Here is a 13,830-nt window from a genome sequence, read left to right on the forward strand (position 1 = left end):
CTCCAAAACACACTCAGAAAAGTGACTAAAACAATGACGAAGAATAAACTCTTTCCTGTTCTGGAGTTACCAGCCCCGCACTGGATACATCTGCACTTCTCTTCCAGATTTGGCATGGCTATTTCTAGTCACCTGGTTAAAAGGTCTGCTCCTCTAGTTACCTCAGACCTAGCTTGAGTGCTGGGTTGGTGCCCATGTAATTGGATTGGCTTTAAGCCTTCCTCCCCGGCTTGGGGCTCCGTAGGTTAACCTCTTTGTGTCTGTGCAAGGCTCGCCTCTATAACCTTCATCTACCTCTGCTTATGCACTTGATTGGCTCAAACTTTTGGAAGTAATCTCTGGCCTGAATGCTGAGCCTGAAAATCCTATTCATATTTCCAGGCTGGCATCATATCCATATTGTCTTTTTTTAAAAATTGAGCTATAATGGACATAGCATTATATCAGTTTCAGGTATACAATATAATGATTCAATATTTGTATATTGTAAAATGATCACAAGTCCAGTTAAAATCATCACCATCCATAGTTGCAGACATGCCTTATTTCATTGTAGTTCACAAATGCAGCATTTTTCACAAATTGAAGGCAAGATCCACCCCTCCCCATCCCCCCTACCACTACCAGCAAAAAGATTACAACTTGCTTTATCGAGATACACATTTTACTACAAAGGTCTAGAACCAATCACCATGCTGTACGTACATCTCCATGACGTACTCATTTTATAAGTAGAAACTTGTACCTTTTGACTCCCTTCATCCATATTGCCCCTCCCCAGCCTCCTGCCTCAGGCAACCACCAGCAGTATCTACAAGTATATATCCATGAGCTTGGATAGTATTTGTTGTTTTTTGTTTTCTGTTTTATTGGTTTTCTTTTAGATTCCAAATATTAGTAAGATCACACAAAATCTGTTTTTTTCTGTCTGACTTTTTTTCACTTAGCATAATGCCTTCAAGCTGAACCCATGTTGTCCCAAATGATGATTTAATTTTTATGGCTGCATAGTATTCCACTGTACCTAGGTATATAAGTAGACCACATCTTCTTTATCCCTTCATCCACCAATGCACACTTTGGTATTGCAAATAATGCTTCAATAAATATGGGGATGCTCGTATCTTTTAGAATTAGTGTTTTGTTTTCTTCAGGTAAACACTCAGAAATGGAATTGCTGGGTTATGAGGTAGTTTTATTCTTATTTTATTATTTTGAGGAATCTCAAAACCGCTTTCATAGTGGCTTCCCCAATTTATATTCCCACCAACAGTAAACAAGGCTTCCCTTTATTTATCATCCTCTTCAACAGTTACCTTTTTGATAATAGCCATTCTGACAGGTATGAGGAGATCTCTCATGGTTTTGATTTGCCTTTGTCTGGTGATTATTGATGTTTAGAATCTTTTCATGTACTATTGGCTATCTGTATGTCTTCTTTGAAAAAAATTTCGATTCATATGCCTCTGCCCATTTTAAAATCAGATTGCTTGTTTGTGTATTATTTTTGCTACTGAGTTTTAGAAATGCTTTATACATTGATATTAACTGTTTATCATATTTATGCTTTGTAAATGTTTTCTCTCATTCACTAGGTTGCCTTTTCATTTTGTTGATGGTTTCCTTCGCTATACAGAACCTTTAAAATTTAATGTAGTCCCACCTGTTTATTTTTCCTTTTGCTGCTTTTTGCTTTTGGTGTCAAATCCAAGAAAAAAAAAATCATTGCCAAGACCTTTGCCAAAGAGTTTACCACCTATGTTTTCTTCTAGGAGTTTTATAGCTTAAGGTCTTACATTTAAGCCTTTAATCCATTTTGAGTTAATTTTTGTTGATGGTATAAGATAGTGGTCCATTTTCATTGTTTTGTATGTAGCTTTCCAGTTTTCCCAGCACCATTTATTATAGACTGGCATTTTTCCATTTTATATCCTTTGTTCCTTTGTAATAATTGACCATATATGTGTGGGTTTGTTCCTGGGCTCTCTATTCTGTTCCATTAATCTATACGTCTGTTTTTATGCTGATAACATACTATTTTAGTTACTATAGCTTTGTAAGATAGTTTGAATTCAGAGAAAGTGATGCCTCCAGCTGTATTCATCTTCCTCAAGATTGCTTTGGCTATTTGGGGTCTTTTGTGTTTCTATATACATTTTAGGATTGTTTTCACATTTCAAGGGAAAAATGCCATTAAAGTTTTGATATGAATTGCATTGAATTTGTAGATTGCTTTGAATAGAATGGACATTTTAACATTAATTCTTTCAATTCAAGTTTTCTTCAACTTCTTTCATCAATGTTTTATAATTTTCTGTGTACAGAATTTTTGCTTCCTTGTATCAATTTATTCTTAGGTATATTATTCTTTTTGATGCCACTGCAGATGAAATTGTTTTCTTAATTTTCCTTTCTGATACTTTCTAATAAATGTATAGAGATGCAACAGATATTTTGATTTTGATTTTGTATCCTGTGACTTTACCGAGTTTATTATTTCTAACAGTTTTGGATGGGGTCGTATGACTTTCTACAGAGTATAATCTACGTTCTGCAAATAGTGACATCTTAAAACAGAATCCTCTCCTCATACTCTTAAGCTTGCTTTAATTTCATGCCTTGTGATAATCCTTTGTCCCCTTTCTTTTCAAACAAATTCCTTGTACAACATGAGTCCTATATCTGAGGCCTTTGGAATGAAATTGATCTGTCTTCCAAAATACACTTGAATCAGTAAGTCCTTGAGATAAAGGTCATCATTGTGTCCTGAGAGCGGTGCCTTTAAGGAAGGCCTTGAAGACCGAGTAGCAGACAATGATGGAACAGCTCCAAGGACAAACTTGATCTACAAAGCATAATGTGAGAAGTTAGTGTAGGGGACAAACTAGGCTAACTAGAGATGAACACCAAGGAGGGGAATGGTGAACTATAAAGATGGTAGGAGATTTTCTCAGTTTAGGGAAAGTTGTTTTAGAAGGATGCCATTTGAGCAAAAGTTGTAGACTCATAGCTATAAAGATTTGTTATGAGAAAGCCAATGAAGCAAAATGTACAAACACACTACTATGATTACCCTTAGCCAAAGAAAGGACAACTTTTTTTTAGTTAAAATCGGTGAGTACTTTGCAAGTTGTCCTCATAAGATAGGTTTTCATTCTGCCCATTTACTTTATTATTCTTTCCAATAATGTCTAAAGATGTGACCAACAGAGTCAGGGGAAGGTTAGAGGGTGAGCAGAGAAACACAGCTGGCTGTACACATCTGTCCATGTAGATGCCAGGCATCTATGCTGCCCATATCTATGGAAAAATACTGGCCCAGATCTTAGGAGATCCCAAAGTAAGCCTCCAGTACTAGGTTGCTTATGTTTTTCTGACATGCAGCATATGAAAATAAAACATTTACAAGGCTCTTTTGCATGTGGGTTAATTATATAAAATCAGAGGACCTAGAGAGTGGATCAGTAAGTGCTGATTAGACAATGATAAAGAACTAAGGTTACTTCTAAACAGAGATCATTAAAATTTTCATTTGTTTCTCAGCAGTTCAATTATAACATAACTAATGTGCAGGGCATGAACCCTAAGGGACTTAAAATAATTATGAGTCTGTTCCAATGTACCTTGTTCTTTTGCATTTATATACTCAAAAGATTAGGCATTTATAGCTATTTTATATCATTCTTGGCTCTCGCATACTTCATAATGTCTTTCTTCCACTTCCAATACTTGTTCTGTCCCTTAGATGCGTGAATAGATGGCTTCAGATAAAATGAGAACGTTTATCTTGCTGAGGGAAAAAAAAACTTCAAGAACACCTTTTAAATATGGCTCTGTAGATGTCTGTTTAATGTCTCATTTGTCGATCTCCTGCTAATGGCTCCCTGTGATCAAGAGTCCATTGGCCACTCACTTATTAAATCAATAAACATGTTGTCTTCAGTGCATCCTTCTCTCTAAAATGTTTTGATGGACGGTCCTGTGCTGACACCTTCCCTTCCCGATTTTGCAGTCGAGTCATGGTCATGATTAAACAGCCCCATTAGGCCGACGGTGGGCCCCTGATGCCCCTTCAAGTTTTGGTCTCTGTATTCAATGAAATGACTAATCTGATCAACTAATTCTTGATAAGATGAAAAAAACTAAAGCAAAATTTAGAGAATTACATTTTTCCCATATTTCACGTACATGTTTTAACCAGAGACTTTGTTGAAAAGTGTCCTGCCTGTGTCTCGCTATATAGCAACTGCAGTCCAGATACAAGGAACAACATTCTCTGAAGGCTCTTTAGGCAACTGTAGTTGGACTTTGGATTTGGAAGTAACAGAAACCATTTTACAAAATTACAATAAGGAGAAAGAATATTGTGCGAGATACAAATTTGGAGCAATTAAGGAATGCATGATATTTAAGACCATGATACCAGATGAAATGAGTGCCAATATAGTAGAGAAGAGGTTAGAGGGCGGAGCACATCAACACTGTGAGGTTACTGTGTACGTTCATTTAGAATACAGTGTTCTGTTTACCAAGTGAAAGAAGATAAGGAAAGGTGAGCCACTTTGTCAAAGGTCACTGATTGAGTTATCTGAAGAATGAGGAACAAAGTTTTCAGCAAAGTGGAGGTCATTTATAATCTTGACTAGAAGGAGGTTTTCTCGGGGAGAAGCAATTCATAGGGAGGAAAATCTCATTAGAGAAAGTTCAAGAGAGAAAGGGAGGAGACAGGACACTATAAGAAGGATCTGTTAAGATGATCTGCTAGTGGGATATGGGGATATAGACAGCGGAGTATATAGGATCAAAAGAGAGCTTGCCTTTTTTTTCTCTATTGTTTTGCAAAAATTAATATGGAAGCTCTTACAGGATGTGTATATGTCAGCGACAGTAATAATGCAGAGACAGAAAACTTAGAAGCTAGAAGAGGGGGACACTTGTCAGAGCCATGTATAGGCAAGGGAATTGAGACGTGAACTGTTGAGAAGCTTGTTCCAGGTTCCACTGCTAGTAAATGTAAGACCTGGACTAAAATCTCAGGCTGTCTCACTCCTGAAATTCCTCTCTTCAGTTCTACTCTGTGCCCTCTCTGAAGGAAGGGAGGGAATCATCAATCAGCTCACTGTAAGCTGGGGGTATGCCTCCACTGACGTTCATTCTAGCCGTTGAAGGGCCAGGGCATTCCTGACCACTGTTCTCTTCTAAACCTTGGTGAGTAGAGAAGGCCTGTGTGGATGTTAGAAAACATTCTCATGGAGACCACAGAAAGGATTTCTTTCAAATTTTTGTGCAAAAGGAGAGGCTATTACCCCCAAAGGTAACAACAGCAGAGAAACTAACCACAGGCCTGGCCGACAAGAATAAACACTCACTACCCACAATAGCACAGACCAAGAAAACCAAGACGTTTAAGTTTCTCTTTCTCTTCCTGTCCAGGCCAAGGCAGAACTAGTTCATGAAGTTCAGCAAACACCTAGGTCGAGTGACAGCAAGGCAGGGAGTGGACCATCTCATTAGGTCAAGAAGACTTCATTACACAGGTATATGTGAACAAAATATGTCCAGACCAGGTTGACAAGTGAATGCATCTATTAAATATTGAAATCTATTTAGTTTTCATTCTTAACTGAATCGTCACGGGGCAGATCATTCAGGAGCCCACGTCTCTGACTTGCCGGTGCTTGTCTTCCTCTCCTCTGGACTATGTTTCCTCCCACCGGGACATCTGTCCCCCACATCAGCAGGCAGACACAGGACCTTTAGCTCTTCCCCTGCGGGCTCTGGACAAGCGCCCTCCAGCCAGAAACAGCCCCTCAGTTCCTGAACAATCAATGCAGGATTTTACAAGGGCGCATGATGCATCCCATTGAAGAAAGTCTAAGATTTCTGAGAAGGTACAGTCTCTTCTGCCATAGCTTACACTTGATAAACCTAATCTCATTCTAGTGGCTAAACTAAAGCGAGTCAGTTTTTCATCCACGAAGCTTTGGTCATAAGCCACATTATAGACCACGATAGTTGTCTAGTCTCTTCAATGTAGACCTCCTGCGGTGAACCAATATTATGTTTGTACTTTCTCCTACAGCTCACTTCCTCAGTGAACTTTCTACTGTGCTATCAGATACCTTAATTCTATATCAATTCCTTTACTCCTCAGCAATCATTGACTGTTTTTTCCCCTTGGCAAAACTGAAATCCATTTTTCTTGTGGATACTCTTTTCTCTCTATCCTCAGATGAACACCGCTCATTCTCTCATGCCTTAGGACAGGTTTTACCCGTCTCAAGGCTTAGATAATAATAATAATTAATGTTTACTAAGCAAATAATACAATGCCTTTTATGTATATTGTCTCAAGTGATCCTATTGGTATCAGCATTCTTCAGATGAGAAAATGGAAGCACAGAGATCAAATAAATTTGCAAAAGCCAAGCAATTGGTAAGCTATAGAACCAAAAGGATCAAGAAGCCCAAGTCTATTCCTGGTGTACAATCAGAAGATGCTTCTCGTCTTCTGTCCTTCCCTTTTACACAGACTATGTTGGAATATATGTATGTTACAGTAAAGATGGCATTGAGAACTCTGAGTGCAAAAGTAATCAAACAGTGGATCCTTCTGGACAACGCTGTGTCTCTCTCTCTCATACATATAACATGTGAAAGCAAAGTTGAATCTGAGGTTATTCAGTGAATACACATTGGGGATAATGCTAGATAGCTATAGATAATAGATATAAATATATATCTTAATCTATTATATCTGTATCTATATCTAGGCATAGGTATAGATATAAATATCTAAATATAGATATAGCTGTATCTTAAATATATCATACAATGAAAGCATCCATTTCCAAAACGGGAGTTTGTTTTTGGGCCAGGTGTTGTCCTTGGCCTTTCCTCTATTTCTGTTGTATCATAGTCTACTCCTTAGTTTGACTCACATATTCTTTGTTAGCTAGATGATACACTTTTATTCACAATTAAGGCCAGACAAATCTCTCTATAAAATATATCTCTAATCACATTAAATTTTTCTACCTATCAACCTAATCCAAGTCTGTGTCATTTTTTCCCTAAATTTTCATAATATTCTTTTATTTTACTCTCATCCCCATCCAATTCATTCTCTACCTAGTAGCTTCAATACATTCTGGAATGGCTTGCTCTAAATCTTTCGTTATTGACAAACTGAACCAGAGAAAAAATGTGAAAGCTTTAATTGGGCATGTCAGGACCCTGCATGATCTAGCTGCTGCCTACCTGTCCCTCAGCTTTATCCTGCCGTCATTGTTTACTATACTTCATTGATCTTTCAGATTCTCTAATGCAATAACTTTCCTTTCAAGATGCATTAATCTTTGGGTTGTGCCAGCTAATATATTGCTATATGAAAACACTAGGGCCCTAAACTCATATTTTATCTCATCCTTTATTAATGCCTATTTTTGCTGAAACAAAATATGTTTTATAATGTAAATAATAAATGTATATAATAAATAAACTAGAGAGAGAGAGACGAGTTAGCTAGCTATTGGCACTACATGCTCACAAAGTTTTTACTGATAAAAGTATAAAATTGAAAAAAAAAGAAAATAAAGCAATTGAATGGTACTATCTGAATGCTGGAACTGTTTCTTACCTCTGAGATCAATGTGTCACTCTCTGCCTGGAACAATTCTTTGCCCAATTTTTCCTCAGGCTAACTAAATTGCTCATGATTCTTCTAGTGTCATTTACAGAGGATGAAAATTGCCCAAGAAAATATGGTTTCTCTGTGAAAGCTTTCTATACGCTTTCTTCAAAACATTTATCAGAGTATGTAAATAATATATATTCATTGGGTAGTATTATTTAATGCAACTCTTCTCAATTTAGCAGTAAGTTTCTTGAGAACGAAAACTATCTATTTTGCCTGTCACTAATCACAACCGCCTAAAGGCGGCCTCGTTCAGTTAGTTACTCAAACCAGCTTCTGTGAATGATTCTTTGTCCCCGTAAGAGATCTTACTTTATCTCTTCCCTGGCCCATTATGTTTTAATTTCATAATTCATTTCTCAGAGATTAGTTCTATCTCAAATTCATTGCAGTTCCTGTGAGCCACCTCTTTGTTTCTCCAAACACTGAAAATCATGCAAAATGAACAATGTACTACGGGGACAAACCGCAAGGCCACGCTTGTTATCACCTGCTTAACTTTAGGGTCTGAAATTAGAAGTTTAATTTACCCTAGTGAACATCTTTTATATTCAACACATTTGACCTGTGGCCAGTTCTTGTATTGTCTCACTCTTTTTAAACAGAATAAACAGTACACTAGTTAATCAACTTGCATTTTGCAAAAATATTTACCTGGGCACATGGGCATGATGCCCAGTGGGAACTATGCCTAAGAAATCACAATTTTACGACCTCTCTTAAAAGATTTTTGATTGTTTGCATATTATGGGTTTTTACTTATTATTTTTAAAAGTTTCTAATTAATTTTTTTATCGTTGACACTGTTACAGATGACCCCCCTTAACCACCTCCACACGGCCCCACCTTCCCCCGATCTTGTTGTTGTCTGTGTCTGTGGGCCATGCATATATACATATAGGTTCTTCGGCTAATCGCTCCCTGTCTTCCCCTCCCTCCTCCCCTCTGAGATCTCTTCAGTCTGTTCCATGTATCTATGTCTCTGGGTTTATTTAGTTCATTAGACTCCAAATATGAGTGAGAATATATGGTATTTGTCTTTCTCTGAATGGCTTATTTTGCTTAGCAAAACATTCTCCAGATCCATCCATGCCGTTGCAAAGGGTAAGAGTTCCTTCTTTTCTTACAGCCTTGCAGAATTTCATTGTGTAAATGTACCACAGCTTTTTTATCCACTTATCTACTGATGGGCACTTGGGCTGTTTCCAGACTTTGGCTATTGTAAATAATGCTATGAATATCAGAGTGCATATATACTTTCTGATTAAGTGTTTCAGGATTCTTAGGATCCATGAAGATTCCCAGAAGTGGGACCACTGGGTCCGAAGGCAGTTTCATTTTTAATTTTTTTAGGAAACTCTATACTGCATTCATTCCCACCAACACTGTATGAGGGTTCCCTTTCCTCCACATCCTCGCCAGCACTTGTTTGTTGATTTATTGATGAGAGCTATTCTGACAGGTGTGAGATAACTCATTGTGGTTTCAATTTGCATTTCTCTGATGATTGGTGACGTTGAATCTCTTTTCAGATGTCTATGAGCCATCCGTATGTCACCTTGGAGAAGTGTTTATTCTGGTTCTTTGCCCATTTTTAATTGGGTTGTTTGTCCTCCTGGTGTTGAGTTGCACGGGTTATTTATATATTTGGGTGATATCCCCTTGTCAGGCGTATCATTGGCAAATATGTCCTCCCATGTGGTGGGCTCCCTTTTCATTTTGTTGGTGGTTTCTTTACCATGCAGAAGCTTTTTAGTTTGATGCAGCCCCACTTGTTATTTTTTTTCCTTTCTTTTTAAAATTTTTTTAAATCAAATTATAGTTGACATATAACATTATATTAATTTCAGGTGTGGAGTAGAATGATTCAATATTTATATATATTGCAAAATGTTCACCACAATAAGTCTAGATAACATCTCTAATGAAACGTAGTTATAAATTTATTTTTTCCTGTGATGAGGACTGTTAGGATATACTCTCTGAGCAACTTTCAAATATTCAATACAGTATTATTAACCGTAGTCACCAGTGTGTTTTTAATAGTGCTAAATTAATCTTACTTCAGTTTAATTAATATTAAACATGTTTCCCTGACTCTTCCTATGTAATGAACATATTTGCTTTTCCAAAAACAATGTGTTTCATCATTCTTTATGAAAGTTAAATCCCCTGGAGAAAGTCCTTTCTGAAGAACGTGGGAGCAGTTGGCAAAACTGCGGCCTCTGTTCTGGAAGCCGGCTTCCTGAGGAGCCCTGGCCTCACGGACCGTGCCTGCCGCCGGTGTCTGAGGACAGGCCGTGCTTGTGCCTTGTGCGGAGGCCCTTTTCTTCAGGAGTAGCTAATTGCTACGGGCTTCCCGAAATTGTTCTAAGTACACCTGGCCCATTTCAGGATCTCAGCATCCAGCTGTTTAGAAATAGTTTGTTTGAAGATTAAATAGCTTTTCAAAGCTTAGACCTGTCACAGATTGCTACTCAGCATTAATCGAAATGAAGAGGTAGTGTGTGTGAGACGAATGCATAACCTAGGATCTGTCAGGAGTTTTAGAAATGTCCATGGAAGGGAGTTGAAGGGGAAAGGAATGCTTTTCAGTGAAGAGTCTATAAGAAGCCACTTACCATGGAATATGATGCTTGACATTTCATTTGAGTTCACATAGATATGTAAATAAATATCTTGCCTTATTCTAGAGTTTATCTTCAAAATTTTTTTCACAGTTACATTGCTCTTCTCAGGATTAATTATGCATTTTTAAGACAAAGTTAATGGAGAGGAGATAATAGCATTTTTGGATTGTACTTGAAACTGTAGGTTAGTCGTGGGTTAACTCATTTATTCATTTACTTTTTAACACAGCTTTATTCAGTGTGTGCTTCATGAGAGCCTAAGAGCAGATGACTGGACACCTGTCTTCCATGCCTGGAAAGGAACCTGTCACACTTGGTTCTAGGGAGTGATGAGACATTGGTGTACTTCAGGACGAACTGTGTTCACGTACGTTCTGTCGTGGAGTTATCTGCTTCCAAGCTCTAGGTGGTGTGCGGAATCAGAAAGTCAAAACTCTGTCACTGCAAACTCATGGCTAGTAATGTTTGTCAGAAATTTTCTCTTTTAGGTTTAGCCAGTTAAAACAAAATTAATGTGAAGGTACCTGCAGTAGTCCCTCATAAAAGGTGGGCATTCGCAGCTGAAACACATTAACCTAGGACAACACATTTTGCTGCAAAAACTTGTCTCCGAATGGGATGGAGTAAATTTCTCATCCTGGAATTCCCTCTTTATTCTAATCAAAGAGGCTGCTCCATAAGCAGTTACACTTAAATAGGTGTTTCAAGAAAGCATTGATTTTACTAAAGACTTATTGAAAATGTGTTTTCTTCCCATACTTTTCTTCAGAGGATCACAGAAAAATAATCCTTTGTGTATTTCAATTACTGATGTGACATCTAGAAAATACCATAATTGGGACAGAACTGAAATATGGGAATTTTTAGCTAATTAATTAAATATTATACCTTCCACAAGTCACTTGTTTGTTTAAATCTTCTAGCATTTTTTTTTTGCAATTAAATGCATTTATGTTTGTTTTTCATGTGCTACTCCAGCCCTTTACTGCAGAAAGAACAAGTCTTCATTCAATTCTTTGTTTTTTATCTTTCCACTCAAAAAAAGACTTCTAAACATGTATTATTTATGTTAGTAAGATTTTGTAAAGTACAATAAGTATCAAATGACTTTAATATTCCCTTTAAAAAAATTGCAGAGATTTCTTTTCATTTTCTCCATGTTCAGAAAGTCTTGCTCTCGTGAAGGCTTCACGGTTTCATTAGTTACTATCTCAGTACATGTAACTCCTTTAAGGCCGAGCTCATCCTTGATGGCAGTGGGTGTAATTTCAAATAGTCTTCTTGATAACCACAGTTTTATGTGACTTTTGGTCAGATCACTTTAGAGGACTGTCTCTATTGGAAAATGAGGCTGTGAAGTGCTCTAGTTCTGTGGTCAGGAAGGGAAGTTGGTTTTGTCATTTTCTCTTATGTTTAGAGTTTAGTAATTACTTTCATTCTGCAGTTCATCTTTCCCATTTTCCTTCTTCCGTGCCTACTCTTCTAGAAATCTTTTAAACAGTTTCCTTTTCTAAGAGTTTATTTCATTAAAATTAGTAAAGTTAGCATATATTTATAAATCTATTAACTGGTCAAGTGTGAACTACAATATAATACAATGAGATTGACTACTAGCTCTTCCACATTGTAAAACTGTCTTCTTTTCTTCAGGAATTTCAAATACTGCATGTGATATATGACTAGTAAAAACCAAGTGAGTGTATCCTGGTCAATCTATATGTTATATATGAATAAAGATTTTTGAAGAATAAATTCAGACAGTTTTTATATACTCTTATGAAACCTTCAATTAGTCTAAGTATTTACTGGACCACTACCCTAGTGCTACTTAGTAAAATAGTTTGTACGTGAAAAAATATGGCATGTTAAAGTTTAAATTATGAATTTTTTTAAAAAAGTTAAATATTGAACATCCAACTACTCATTAAACACTTAAATAGAAATAACAATAAAATCTGACATTACAAAAAATATACATTTCAGTAATGCAATAATTTGAATATGAATATAAAAATATAATTGCCAGGAAACACAAACATTACTAGTTTTTAATTAGAACATACTGGAAAGGAAGTTGGAATGAAAGCAAGTTATTGAACTTACTCATAAAGAGCAAACACTAATTTAAGTTTTTGGTGTTAATGTAGTCTGTAACAATGGACAAATCAGTTAATTGAGTTCTAAAAGGAACATATGCAGGAAACAGCATTCACTATTATGAACATTAGATACATATGAAAATGCAGCAATGAAATTAAATACAATTTAATTCAGTCCTTAACACTTTTATTAACATCAAAAATGCTAGACAAAGTGAATAAATTACATGCACCCTTAATGTATTTTTTCCCTTTCTAATACTTTATTGTGCAAACATTCCATTTAAACATAATAAAACTTTGAAAAACTTTTTATAGTGAATACCCCTAAATCCCTCACCTGATTTCGACTATTAACTTTTACTATGCTTGCTCAATCATACTACCTGTCCCTCTCTCTATTCATCCATGAATTCATCTTATTCTCTACTCTTTTAAATTGCAAACATCTCAACAACTTCCTCACATACTTTAGTGCACAGTTCTTGTATAAAATTACATAAAATGAAAAAAACATACTTTCATGTGCATTCCCTGAGTATTGATAAACACATACGCCTCGGTAGCCCAAACCTGTCAAGATACAGAATGTTACCATCCATTCACTCCAGAAAGTCACTCCATTATCATCCCACTCAATCTCTGTCCGCACCCAAGACAACTGCTGTGAGATATATAAAATTTGGTCTTTGTCCCTCTTCCTGGCACAAAGCTCCTAAAACCATTGGAATTTCCTCTGAAGAGTGATTAAGGTATCTTTTGTCATATTATTTTTGTTTTCCAAGAGGGAACTTTTGGAAAGCACCTAAGGATGGGGGCTGCTTGGTAGTGGAACCAACCATAGGATTAGAGAGTTGGGTCTCTCCCATCCGAGGGGAGGGAGAGAGGCTGGAGATGCAGTTCAGTCACCAATAGCCAATGATTGAACCAATCATGGCTATGTAATGAAGCCTCCATAAAACCCAAAAGGAGAGCTTCTGGGTGGGTACACATGGTTTGATGTGCAGACGTGTGGGCGAAAATGGCCCACAGAGAGAACAGGGGAGTTCCTGCTCTCCCCATACCGTGCCTGATGCATCTCTTACATCTGGCTATTCCTCAGTTAGAACCTGTTATAATAAATGGGTAATCTAGTACAGAATATGTTTCTCTGAGTTTTGTGAACTGCTCTAGCAAATTAAGCCCAAGGAAGGGGGTTGATGGAACCTTCTCTCTATAGCTGGTCCATCAGGAACACAGGTGATCTGAACTGGGGGCTGGGGCAGTCTTGTGGGCCTGATCCCCCATCGTGGGGATCCGATGCTATCTGTTATCTATGGATAAACAATGTCAGAACTGAGCTGATTTGTGGACCACCCAGCTGGTGTCTGAGAACTGCATGATGGGCACCTCTTTCTCCTCACAC

This window comes from Pteronotus mesoamericanus, unplaced genomic scaffold (genome assembly GCF_021234165.1).
Source record: "Pteronotus mesoamericanus isolate MK-2021 breed Mesoamerican mustached bat unplaced genomic scaffold, CSHL_Meso_final contig_68, whole genome shotgun sequence".
Lineage (NCBI taxonomy): Eukaryota > Metazoa > Chordata > Mammalia > Chiroptera > Mormoopidae > Pteronotus > Pteronotus mesoamericanus.